This window comes from Canis lupus, chromosome 12, assembly GCF_003254725.2.
Source record: "Canis lupus dingo isolate Sandy chromosome 12, ASM325472v2, whole genome shotgun sequence".
Taxonomy (NCBI): domain Eukaryota; kingdom Metazoa; phylum Chordata; class Mammalia; order Carnivora; family Canidae; genus Canis; species Canis lupus.
The window spans coordinates 69,923,685-69,937,210 of record NC_064254.1 but is presented as its reverse complement, the minus strand read 5'-3'; the positions used below and the strand labels follow the sequence as shown (position 1 = coordinate 69,937,210).

General features: G+C 43.4%; 1 long non-coding RNA gene across 1 annotated transcript; it reads left to right on the top strand.

The window, feature by feature from the left end:
* Nucleotides 1–1,934: 1,934 nt before the first annotated feature.
* LOC118350441 (uncharacterized) lies at nt 1,935–13,124 on the top strand. Its single transcript, XR_004804244.2, has 3 exons — nt 1,935–2,099; nt 10,668–11,637; nt 12,130–13,124. It is a non-coding gene; the product is annotated as an uncharacterized LOC118350441 (long non-coding RNA).
* The last annotated feature ends 402 nt before the right edge of the window (nt 13,125–13,526 follow it).

Below are 13,526 nucleotides of genomic sequence, written 5' to 3'. Positions count from 1 at the left end.
GGGCCCACCTGGTGCACACTGACCTCACGGAGCCGGGAAGGAAGCCCATGCTCTGTTCCCTTTCTGGAACTCGCCATCACTCTCCCTCCCAAGCAGGCGACTGAAAGGGCCGGAATTGGGGCGAAGCTAGTGCAGGGTCAGATTCTGTCTTGGTGTAAAGTTTTGATATTTTATTCAGTATAGGTGCTTTCTGCATTAATTTTGATTCTTAAAAATATTGCGTTAAAATACACAGAGTTCTCAATTAGCGAGTTTTGATGAGTGGCCTCCCTAAGATGTGTACTCACGGGGTGAGTGACTCACTAGCCTCGCCCCGGTCCCAGCCCTGCAAGAAGCCCAAAAGTTAACATTAATGAAGGCCTTTCCAGATGGAAATATCAGGAACAGGGGATGTATTTCTACCTGCCGGGATATTTAGCGGCTTAGTCAACCGCACTCTCCTGCAATTGTGCTGAGTTACTCAAATAGTCAGGGAAACGTTTACTTCTTCAGTTGATGTGTCACAAAATGGGTATCAGGGGTCCTAGAACGTGACTGTAATATTCAGCGAAGCTACCAAATAAGGTGGGTCCTAATGGTCTTCAGAACCAAGTTGTTCTTTGCAACAAGCACTTGCTGTGCCTCCTTTCCCCCTAATTAAAGCCCAGAAAAATATCTGGATATATTAAAAAAAATACAAAAAAATGTAAACACAGATTTGGATTTTTGGAGCTTAATGCATGAATGCGTCCAACTAAGTCTTGAGTTATTGTGTCCATCGGGAGAATTGCCTGTTCTTTGACAAGTGTGAGCCTGCCTTTGGAATTCACAACACATTCCAGGAAAATCATATTCTAACTGATTTGTTGTTTACCCCGAAGAGGGTATTTTTGCACCTCATTTTTCAACTCTTGAGTTTGTTTACATGGAAGCAAAACATTCTCACGCAGGAAGAGACTAGATGCGCCGTCTCAATGAGGGGAGGCTTCTCTTTTCAGGGTCAGCAACTTCATGTCCTCAAATTTAATTATCACGAGATTATAGCCCAGTCCTTCTGGCTCCACGTCTGTGTCTCTAACCTTCCAAGGGCCCGGTGCCACTAGATATACCCCAAGATAGGCAAAGGATGGAGTCTAACTTGAAGAGCCTCGTTAACTTGTTTCCTGATGCTAATATAGAGATTCATAGCCCATTTAGGTGCATTTGAGAGAGCTCAGTTCAAAAGGTGGAACTGCCTGGACTAACAGCCTTGCCCAGTTAACTGCGACGCCTCACATCCTCGCAGCCAGGCCTGTGATGGAAGGCCTTTTACATTTAGGCAAGGTCTCAGCAAGTCATCGGACCAACTTTATCAATTTTGTAATTTGGCAAGCTTCGACCAATCAGAAACAGTATTTCTGATTTGCAGCTTACCTTGAAGCAAAATCTAAGATCCTGGCCATTAGGCAAGTTTCAGTCCATTACAAAAGCTTAATAATTCAGAAGAATTGTTCTGAGTCTAGAGTTCTGTTCCGGACGGCTTTCCCCACCTGACCACCTGGGCCCGTGCTGTTCGACGTGGTGGCGTCAGCCACTTGTGACTCCTGAGCCCCTGCAGTTGGCTCCTCCGAGCGGAGATGTACTGTAAGCATAAAATACACCTGAGATTTTAAAGGCCGTGGAGGTAATATTTTTAGATAAAAATACCTGTTTCTTTTTACTTTCTTGAAGGGTGCCACTAGAAAGTTAAAAATCACGTATGCGGCTCTCATTCTATGTCTATTAGACGAGCACTGGCCTGGACACCTCGGAAGTAAGCGTCATGGAGAGACCCTGTGGTATACTTTGTGCATTTATACTCCCTTTGAAGTACTCCAGAAGCAACATTAATTTACATAAAACCCTTGTGAGGAGGATAGAAAAATGCCTCTTACTAACATTTCAAGGCAAATAACTTCAAAGCATATTGTCCTCATGACTGTGATTCATGAGTCAGAGAAAAACTTTGGGTTCATGCTTCGGAGAATAAAGCATTCAGGGTCGGCTCTTTCCCTCACTGCTAACTCTTCCTCAGGCCCAGTTGGAAACCAGAAAACTCTTGGGGTGGGAGCGGGGAGCAGTGTGCATTTGGGGAACTACAGGTAGGTAGTAATTTTGGCAGAACACGTCGCAGAGAGAGGGTTTTTAAGAAATGCTTGTTACACTGAGGGAAGGGGACTCACAAACGGAGGTTGAAAGCCTCGTGTTGCCAAATGACAACTGGCTGGAGGGAAGGCCGTGGCCCAAGACGGCAGTTCAACGCCTCCTCGCAGTGCCAGTGGTCACCGTCCCTCGGTGGCATGGCTAGGACAGGTCTAGCGGCAGCGACGAAGATGGGGATCGCTGGGCAGACGCCAGGCGTGAGGAGCTAGTGCAGGGATGTAGGGTTCTGAGGTGCTAGAAAAAGGGAGAGGTCAGAGGTCTAAGGACATCAGGACACCATGCAAAACGTTGTGACAAGAATTCAATGTGTTTCAAGCCAATGAGCTTCAGGTCATTGAAAGAACTGCACCCAGGGGTGGGTGTAGGTACAGTACCGAACCTGCCAGAAGAGGAGGTGAGGTGTCAGGGGGTGGGGGGGGGGAAGCCCCACACAGCAAAGCTTCGAGCAGCCACGTGCCTCTGACCTACCTCCGGCCTGAGCAGTGACGGTTCCGGATCACATCTGAATGTCTCGGTGCCAACAGGAGCGATGTCACTTGGTTGCTGATGGGATGGGAAAGGAGCCCAATGTGGATTCTGACAAATTTTCTAGGCGTTCGGGGTGTTGCTGTTTAAAATATGAACCAAGGTCCTTTATTTTTATTTATTATTATTATTTTTTGAACCAAGGTCCTTTAGTCGGTCTGTGGGGCTCTGGATTGGAGGGAAAAGGACAGAAATGAGGGGCTCTGATGCTACCGTGGCTCTTCAACACGGTTTAAGACAACAGAATGCTCCTTTTCTGACATCACCGCTGATACTGGGCATAAACTACTTGGCGATCTAGACATATGGTTAAACACTTCCCTTTTCTTTATGTTCTTTGCCTACGTGGAGGAACAGAACCAAAACTAAATATGTGGCATATAGGAAGTCATCATACGTAGGACCATCTGCTTTCACTATAACAATCTATCAAACAAGCCTAATCGAAATGATCCTGTCTCAAAATGATTGTAGGGTATCAGGCTTGAGAGCTGGTCTTTTTAACCTTAATATTATAAAGTATAGATGATGCCCAGCAGAGGAAATGCCTTCATGATCCTGTGATCCTAATCTGGGTTGAAATAATGGCTTTGGTGCCTTATTGATTTTGACCAAATGACAAAATTATCAGTTTAAGTAGCAGTTGCTTAAGAGCTGTGATCACTCTGCTGCTCTGGGGGGAATTCATGGGGTCTTCGTGCTATTATGATGCTTTGAAATCAAATTGATGACCCGTGTCTGAGCTAATAGCTGCTCTGAGACCATCCTTAATGATTTAGCGATGGAGTCCAAATTATAAGCGCAATGTTTGGTTTCCTCCAAGAATCCGAATCGTACCTTTTTCTTAAATAATCTCTGGACAGCATTGTTCTCTCTTAAAAGATGAGCTTGTCTTTACCTCATTCCCAGTTATGTGGTGAATTATAAAAATAGATACAGCTCTCAGATCTGACAATTTAATACTTTTCCTCAGTATTGGATTTATGTAGAAAATAGACATCTTCAAATTCTTGGTTATGGAACATCTGAACAAGCACAAATACTTCTATAACCCATAATTGCCAGTTTGGACCAAAAGGAAAAAAAAAAAAAAGCATGGCTTTTTGTGGATTAAAGACTTAGATTTCAAGCACCAACTCACCCCATCTCCCACTACCAAATCCAGCAGTCTTATAAATACAACATAAATTTGCATGCACTATAATTACTGTGGTCAATTATGCCCAAGCAAGCACATAGTTTTTCCTCAAACATTTTCATAAGCAAGGAAGAAACTGCCTTTGTGACTCATTTTTAGAGATGGCCCAACAAATTCAGGTCATGTGAGAGCTGACTTGCTGGTTTTTTTTTGTTTTTTGTTTTTTTTTTTTTTTGCTTCCACATTTATGATGTGTTCATGTTTAGGAGAATCTAACTAAATCAACTTTCTATTACTTTGATCGGGTCCAGACGAAAAGTAACTACAAAATAGGTCAGAGTTCTTAATCCTGAGGATGTCTTTATAATAAGCAGACCTCTTGCTTACAAAGTAGTTTATGACCATATATCCTCTAATATAATGCAATTATTAAAAAAAAACAGCTTTGTAGGAGTATCCTTTACATACTATAACATTCACCCATTGTAAGCTCAGAATTAAAAGATTTTTGTAAATTTATGTAGCAATGCAAACATTACCATATTTCAGTTTTAGAACATTTCCATTATCCCTAAAACTTCCCTGGTGCACTTTTATAGGTCATCCTGCTTCTACCTCTAACTCCAAGCAAAACGTTGATTTGCATTTTCCCTCTACAAATTTCCTTTTCCTAGATATTTCATATAAATGAGTTTTACAGCAGTTATGCCACTTGTGTCTTCTTTTTTGGGATTCATCTATGTTATACCATGTATCAGTTGTACTACCCTTTGATCGCGGAATAATATTCTATTTATGGATATTTCACATTTTAAAAAAAATCCACTTACCAGTTGATGAACATTTAAATTGTTTTCATTTTTTGGCCGTTATGAATAATGCTGCTGTGAACATTCACTCGCGTGTCTTTGTGTGGACGTATGCATTCATTTGTCTTGCGTAGGTTCAAGAGAATTGAACTGCTTTGTCATATAGTAACTTCATGCTTAAATTTTTAAGAAACTATCAAACGTTTTCCGAAGTATCAGCGCCATTTTACTTTGACACCAATAATACACGAGGGTTCTCATTCCTCCACATCGTTGCCAGTATTTTGTATTGTTTGTCTTTTTGATTATTATGCTAGTAGATGTAAAGTGGCATATCATATGGTTTTAACTTGCATTTTGATACTGACAAATCCCCCCCCCTTTTTTTTTGCCCATTTTTAAATTGGAATGCTTGTCTTATTACTGCGTTGTAAGTGTTCTTGACATGTTCAGGGTTCAAGTCCTTAATCAAACACATAATTGGTAAATATTTTCTTTTGGTCTGTGGCTTGCTTTTTTGTTTTCAAAAATGAAGTGTAAATGTTTGTAACCGTGATGAGGTGAAAATATTCCAAATTTTGGTGGAGTCCAATTTATCAGCTTAAAAATATTCATGGGCTTTCCAGAAACCATAAGGGCACAGTCCAAAATCCACAGCACGACATACAAAGTCAGATGTGACTTCTGCGCATCACTGTAAGGCTTTAGCCCTTGACCTGATTTTGTCTCTTGTTCCATGTCCTAATCAAAATGGTATCTCTTGCACTCTCTCTCTCTCTCTCTCTTTTAAAAGATTTATTTATTTACTTGAGAGAGAGAGAGAGAGAGTGCATACAAGTGAGGGGAGGGTCAGAGGGAGAGAAAGAATCTCCAACAGACCAAGCCCACAGCCCTATGCAGGTTCAATCTCATGACCCTGAGCTCATGACCTGAGTGGAAATCAGGAGTTGGAGCTGAGCCGACTGAGCCACCAGGCGCCCCTCGCTGGCACTCTTTTAATTGACCATGTCATTCGGGCTCCCTGTGGCTTTGTTCAGGTTGCTCTGTCCACTCAGAACAACATCCTGCTCTCCTTTCCGGAAACTCTCTGGCTGAGTTCTCTCTGTGACTAACTCCTCTAACTAAGATAACCTGGAAAAACCCTCCCTATGACCCAGGCTGGGTTAGGTGCTCTTCCGAAATGCCTATTTCAGTCTTACCACATCTCATATTATTCTATAACTTTAAAAAAATTATATTGTCTATTCTCCTTATCCAAGAATAAAGTCCTTTAGATGAAGGGCCATATTGCAGTATTTCTTTTTATTTGTAGTGCCTTGCATAACTGCAATTGTATTATAACTACTTAATAAGTATTGATTCAGTATACTGTGTTTTGGAAGTCATCAAGAGCCTGGCTTTAAAGAAAGCCAATCGACTTAGTGGATTATAGACAAGCAAAGAAAGGCATTTATCAAACCTACATGTTCAGGGGAATAAGAAGGATTCTGGAGTCAGCATCAAACCATTTATAGTTCATATTCTGGAAAGACACTGAACTATGTGCTTTACATTCATTTTCTCTAATACTCAAAACATTCTTGTGTGAGAGAGGTAACTTGATGTTCCTGTTTTATAGGAAAGGAAAGTCAGACTTAATGCTTTGACTGAGGCCACCTAGCCACTTGTAACAGGAAATAGTACAGGTCATTTATAAACTTAGCATGAGAAGAAATCATGGCTTCAAGGAACACATTTAACAAATGTCAGCGCTGTATGCCAGGCAGCATTCAAGGAGCTATGATTTAGAAGGAAAAGAAGAGACAATGTTTTCTGCAGTCATGGAGCTTACATTCTAGGTGGTAATGGATATAATGGATGCTGCTCTAACCAACGTTTTGAAAAAGACAATTATGAGCATTCAACTCACTTGAGATAATAAAGATAGGAAACGATAAAAAAAAAAAAAAGTGAGCCATACAGACATGGGAATGCTTGTTTTATCCTTCATTTTTTTTTCCCCCTAAGTGGTAGTTGAGAAACAGGAACAGATTTTCATACACATAGGGCTTTGCCAGCAACATAGACATCATAACCTCGCCCTGGTCCTGGCCCTGGCCCTGGAGTAACTGTTTGGCCATGATATTTGTTAGAGAGACCAAGCAATGTCTCTGTGTGCAGTGTATGCTGAGGAAAGGGTCAGAAGGGAAAGGAAAATTGGAAAAGGCAGGATAAGGTAGGAAAGTTGAAAATGCAGCAGGAAAGAGAGAGAGCAGAGACACATAATCACTGTCAAGACTACCAGCTGTGGTTCTGCTCTCTAAATCCTCAGGGTAGGGCCTGCCCATACTGATCATTCTTCTTCTCCTCCTCCTCCTCTTCTTCCTCTTCCTCCTCTTCTTCCTCTTCCTCCTCCTCCTCCTCCTCCTTTTTCTTCTTCTTCTTCTTCTTCTTCTTCTTCTTCTTCTTCTTCTTCTTCTTCTTCAATTTTATTTATTTATTCATGAGAGACACAGAGAGAGGCAGAAGGAGAAGCAGACTCCCTTCAGGGAGCCCGAAGTGGGACTTGATCCCGGGACCCCAGGATTGCCCCCTGCGCCAAAGGCAGAGGCTCAACCACTGAGCCACCCAGGTGCCCCACTGATCACTATTCCATGATTTAGGGCCTAACACAATGCCTATCACTTAACTGGTGTTCATTAAGTGTATTAGAAATATGATTTATGAAATAAGTCTATTCTTTACATCAAAAAATATATTTGTCGATTGCTCTGATAGCCTAATCATAGGGTAAGGTTTCGGTCTCTGCCCTCAAGGGATTGCACCCAATATTTGGGGAGAGAAACATAATCAGATTATTCAAAGGAGAGTATGATAAATACTGTAACAGAGAGGTGAATAAAGTGCTATGAAAATGCTGGAAAGAGATGCTTGCTCTGTCTCAGGACTAGGGGAAGGCTTCATGGAGAGTATGGCATTTGAGCTAGGCGGGTTATTTAAGGCATGGTCCGCATATACTGAGAATGGCACAGTGGCTAGAAACAAAACACACGGACAGAAGAGGTTGGGGACACATGTGAAATTTGCAAGGCCAGTCTAAACATTTTTGTTACGGCCTGGAACACCTGGCAGGCAGTAGGGGCACGCATTGGTTCACCCCCTGCTTTGCCATCAGAGCTATCTTCTTAAAAATATGTTTTACGCTGCTAATACCCTTCTCAAAGCCACAAAGCCACTCAACCATCACAAAGTATTATGTAATATGGGTTTCCACATGCTGATGAGGTCTCTAGATAGACATGAACACGAAAGTCCCATTGTGGAAGCCCTAGTCCCCATAAGTCATTGAACTTTCATGGCCTTGGCCCTGCTTCCCCGTATCCATGACTGGTATAATCCTCACTTTCACTGAATTAGTGTAGGTCTGTGTAACCAGTGGGACACAGAGGGAATGAGGTACGCCTCTTCTAAGCTACATCATAAAATATATTGGGGTATCTGTCTTATTCTCTCTTGGTTTACTTGCTCTGGGGAAAGCCAGTCACTATGTCCTAATGTGGCCTATGGGGGCCTCCTGGTAGCAGCTGTGTAAATGAGCCACCTTGGAGGCAGACTCTCCAGCCCTGAGCAAGCCTTCTGACGGCTGCAGCCCCAGCAGGAATCCCAACTCCAGCCTTCTACGGACTCTGAGCCAGAGCCACCAGCTAAGCCACTCCCAAATACCAGACTCGTCAGCATTTTTAGATAATAAATGTTTGTTGTTTTAAGCCACTATATTTTAGGATGATTTGTTAGGCAGTAATTGATAATTCATATATCATTGATCATAAAGTCTGGGTTAAAAGGAGCTCCAGAGATTAAGTGGGGCAGGCACTGATAACCGGGTTCAGCATTTCCCACTGACGCTGGAAGAGATTTGATCAGAGTTGGCACATGCTGGGACTTCTTTATGATCCCCAATTCCAAGAGATGTAGGGCTTAGTCCAAGCTTGCATGTTTAATTAATGATAAGAACTCCAATTTCTGACTGTAAGTCCAGGTCTCCTGTCACTATATTGTCCTATGATCCATAAAAATGATTAAATTTAATCTTTTTCATTTATAGGAGATATCTACCCACTTGCCGAAGATCAGTCACTCAGTTTGTCCAGAATTACTCATCTGGGAAGAAGATATTATAGTGTTTAGGAGAATGGAAGTTTGAATGCTAATTGTGGTGGACTGGATAACAGCCCCAGAGATATCCAGGTCCTAACCCCTGGAATCTACACAACCTTTTTTTTTTTTTTTTTTAAGATCTTATTTATTTATTCATGAGACACACACACACACAGAGACAGACAGACAGAGAGAGAGAGAGAGAGAGAGAAGCAGAGACACAGGCAGAGGGAGAAGCAGGCTCCACGCAGGGAGCCTGATGTGGGACTTGATCCCAGGTCTCCAGGGTCACGCCCTGGGCCAAAGGGAGGCGCTAAACCGCTGAGCCACCCAGGCGTCCCTGGAATCTACACATCCTACCTTATATGGTGAAAGTGATTTTGCAGATGTAATTAAGTTAAGGATCTCGAGGTGGGGAGATTATCCTGTATTATCTGGATAGAATAGAATCTAAATGTGATCACAAATGTCCTCATAAGAGGGAAGCAGAAAGCTATTTGATAAAGGAGAGGAGAAAGCAATGTGATGCAAGGAGAGAAAAGATGATGTGGGGATCCCTGGGTGGCGCAGCGGTTTGGTGCCTGCCTTTGGCCCAGGGCGCGATCCTGGAGACCTGGGATCGAATCCCACATTGGGCTCCCGGTGCATGGAGCCTGCTTCTCCCTCTGCCTGTGTCTCTGCCTCTCTCTCTCTCTCTCTCATTGTGTGACTATCATAAAAAAAAAAAAAAAAAGATGATGTGATGCATGAGCCAGGAGCCAAGGAATGAGGACAACATCCATCCTGGAAAAGACAAAGAAACAGATTCTCCCCTAGAGGCTCCAGAAGGGACCAGCCCTGCCGACCCTTTGATTTTGCCCTACTGAGATGGATTTCTTTTCTTTTCTTTCTTTTTTTTTTTCCTGACATGGATTTCTGATTTCTGACCTCCAGAACTGTAACAGAATCCATTTGTGTACTACCACACAGAATATTAGTTCCAACACATCCTAATCCTGTTAGTTTGTGAAAGATCATCTTTCCAAGACTCGGTTTTGTCCTCTGTAAAATGGGAACACCAAAATGTCTATTTCACGGAGTTGCTGTTAGGTTGAATAGGATCATTCACGTAAAGGCTCCGGATAGGGCTTGGCAAATGGAAAGTTCTTTATAAAGTTGGCTGCTGAGTTGGTCTAGACAGGAAGATTACAACATTTTTTTTTTTTGCCTCCTTTTGAAAACCCAAGTAGAGTACTAAGTCGTTCTTGCAATATAGAAAGGGTTGAATATTTATTAGCTGTTCTCTTGTTACTACCCTCCCAGGCACCCTGACCCTATTTGCTTCATCTTCTCTGATCGTCCTTTCTCAAGAGTTGACTGCAGGATGCAGAAAAGGCCAGTGGATGGAATGGCTGGAAAATAACCGACGAATGAGAGAACTAAAGAGGGGTTTGAAAGGATTTCTTTGCCTATTATCTGCTCAGAGAAAGCCACACAAAACAGTTGAAAAGTTATCCTGTTTGTAAAGCTCTCTAGAGAGGAGGTGCCCACTAACTTCCCTGGTAATTCCCCTTGGTGCCTACGAAGACTGTTCTTGATTTTCAAAGAAGCCTTCACTGATGGCTGTAATTCTTCTGTGTAAAAAGTAACAGAATGGTTTTATTTCTGAAAGCTCCTTGACACCCAATGCTGCTTGAAAGAGTCTATCACGAAAGCCGCCCTGTGTAAGTTAGGGGGCCGTGTCTGCAGCTCAGCTTTGGGACCACTGAAGGTAGGAAGCAGCGTAGTCGTAAAAACCGTTTCTTTTCCTTATCCTGGATTCAATTTCAAAGTTTCACTAATGAAAAAGGAAAATATATATTTATTATAATAAATACATTCACTTACATTATGCTTTCCCACAACTCTGTTTTCCGTAGATGCTGATATGTTACCACGTTCTACGGATTTGGCGTTTGTATCCTGTTGTTTACACGTACTGATTGCATTTGCATAGATGCAGCGCTCTGTGGTTTCCGTCATGAGCCTTCGTGGGCAGGAACAGCTCCTGTGCCATCCTCTCAAAGGGGACATCTCCAAGCTCATCCTCTGTGCTTCATGGAACCCCTTGGGCCCTGTGATAGTCTTATGATGATAGAGATGATGCCGTCAGAAGATGAAGCCAAAGGAACCTTTTTAAAGTAGGCTCAGGTGCTGTTGGGTCTTCTTCAGGGGGTGTCTCTCCGTTTACAGAGTAGAGAACTGAGGAATCACTGCTGTGTGTATCATCATGAACAAACCCCTATGGCCAAACAGCCAAGGCCAGTGATTTTCTAAAGCCCTGCAAACCCCTGGTCCTGTTAGTGCGACACGGCTGCGGAAACAAGTGAGTCTGGTTCACTGACTTGGCCTCTAACGCCAGATGGAGGACGGAAGACCAAGCTCCATCTTTTCTCTGAACGTGCCTCAACCGAGGACATTGTCCGTCTCCATCCCTGAATCCTATGTTTGCCCCCCACCACGGGCAGCAGTTTCATTAGAGGGGAGTGCGTTTTTTTTCCTAACGTAGCCTGGATGGGCGGATACGTGTTGAGCTAACAAGGTGTGGGGCCTGGTACAGGAATAAGGTCAATCTGAAGTCAGCTGACTCGGAGGTCTTTCCCTCCAATGCAGACCCAACTACCCAAATCGGAAATGGAGGCCGACCTCTCTTGATTGAAGTGGCCTTGTTCAGCCAGCAGAGACCCATAGGTGAGCTAGAGCCCGCCTCCACCATTCGGAGGGTTACTGCCTCGCAGCTGCCCCCGGATGGTAGCAGCTGAACAGAACCCTAGTAGGTCTTTCCTGACAGCTTTGGGAGGAGCCACGCGCAAATAACTGTTTCCTAGTTCGATGCTCTGGTTGTCCAAGGTAGGTGAGGGATGAACAAAGGCGGATCTCGAAGGAGATAAGAAGCTCACACCAGCCCTGTGCTTCTGTAGGGAATCGACATTTAACACAGAACCTAAAATCCTCCCGGCCTTAGGGAACTCGGTTCACGGGTTCTAGAAGAAAAGACGAAACCTTCATTCATCTTTACCCTTCACGTGGAGAGATCCTGTTGCCTAACTGCCTCAACCCAAAGCCCGTAGATTTTGATGCATTTTATCTGTTTACACAAGATCAGCTCCCACCGTAAACACGGAGTTCTGTTTATAACAGAAGGGCAGTATCTGCGGGTCGCCGAAGCAGAGAGCTCCAAGCTCTTTTTTTTTCCCTTTTCGCAGAGACTCCAGAGGAATGTGCCTTTGCACCGGCTCATAGCATCCCTAAATCATGATTAATTTAAAGCCCTTTCTCTCCCTGGTTAGGCCTGACACAAGCAACTGCTTTGCTGTCACATTGATTTTTCTGTCCTTGCAGATTCAAAGCCAGGGCTGAGTCCTCCTAACAGGGCGAGTTCTCTGACAAGGAAGTTTTGCAACCGAATTTACAGCTGGAGTCAAGCTTGTCAGTGAGGGCCAGAGGGGAACTGTCGCAATCCACTGGTTAAGTATGCATTTAATAGTGTTTATCCAAGCAAGTTTGTGATTTCTTCACTCTCTCCAACAAATATGTTATTTGTAATACCTATCTTCTCCAATCTAGGTGTTCGAAAAATGTCTCTAACGTGTGTGGGCTAGAACACATTTTGTTTTTCTGTGGGTATATTATTTAACAAGGGAAGTCTTTGAGGAACTATCAAAAACTGCTTGTCATCTTTCCAAATCATCTCTCTCTGCAGTGACCATGACTTAATCCTGAAGGAAAACAAGGTAATCTTTTCAAATAAACATTCTCAAGGATGTTTAGAGGGAACTCAATTGCTAGTATGCAGAGCCCTCCCTGTGACTGAAATAGTTATATTGAAGGAGTCCAATTACAGTAAGTTGGAGTGTTTGTAAGCATTTGGGTATTTTCAGATGATTAACAATAATAAGCTAAATTGCAAACAAAGACTCGTGCGTGTGTGTGTGTGTGTGTTCGAAGAGTCACTTGGGATCTTGTTGCTCAATGCTGTTGGTGGAAAATGAAGCACAGGGTACATAACCACCTTCAGGAGTAAGGGGGGTGGTGAGGAACATTGGCAATATTTGGAACCTAGGCCCATTAGCTTTCGTGGGGCCAACCCGCTTCTGGTAAGAGTAACCAAGAGATGGAGAAACATTTGGTCATGAAGTGAAAAGAGAGCCCTGAAACCAATGCAATTGGTTGTATGCAACTTATCAGCACACTACCCTACTCTCAAGGAACTTGGCATGCAATAAAAGGGGAAAATGCAGAGTATGGATTGAATGCACAAAGCTTACGTGGCTGAGAGAGTTAATTCAACCAACACAGCCCATGGACACTAGAGTTTATCGTATTGCTGACAGCATTATTTTGTATTACAATCTCCCCCCCCCCCCCCAACCCCCAGTCTCTTGCCTTCTGGTCACTGAGCTCTTGAAGGACAGATGTCTTTTCATGTTCGGGCCCGAAGTCCTAGGACTTGAGGCTAATCCTGGCACAGAGGAAGACAGGGAGGGGTGAGTGAATAAATTCGGTCTTGGGTTTGATATTTTTTCCTCCTATTGTTTGTGGTCCTGATGTTCTCTAATTTATCATTTGTTGCTTAAGATGCCTTACATTCAGGGCCACCTGGGAGGCCCAGTCGGTTAGGCGGCCAACTCTTGATTTCTGCTCAGGTCATGATCTCAGTGTCCTAGGATTGAGCCCCGTGTGCTCAGCGAGAAGTCTGCTTGAGATTCTCTCTCTCCCTCTCCCTTGGCGCCTCCCCC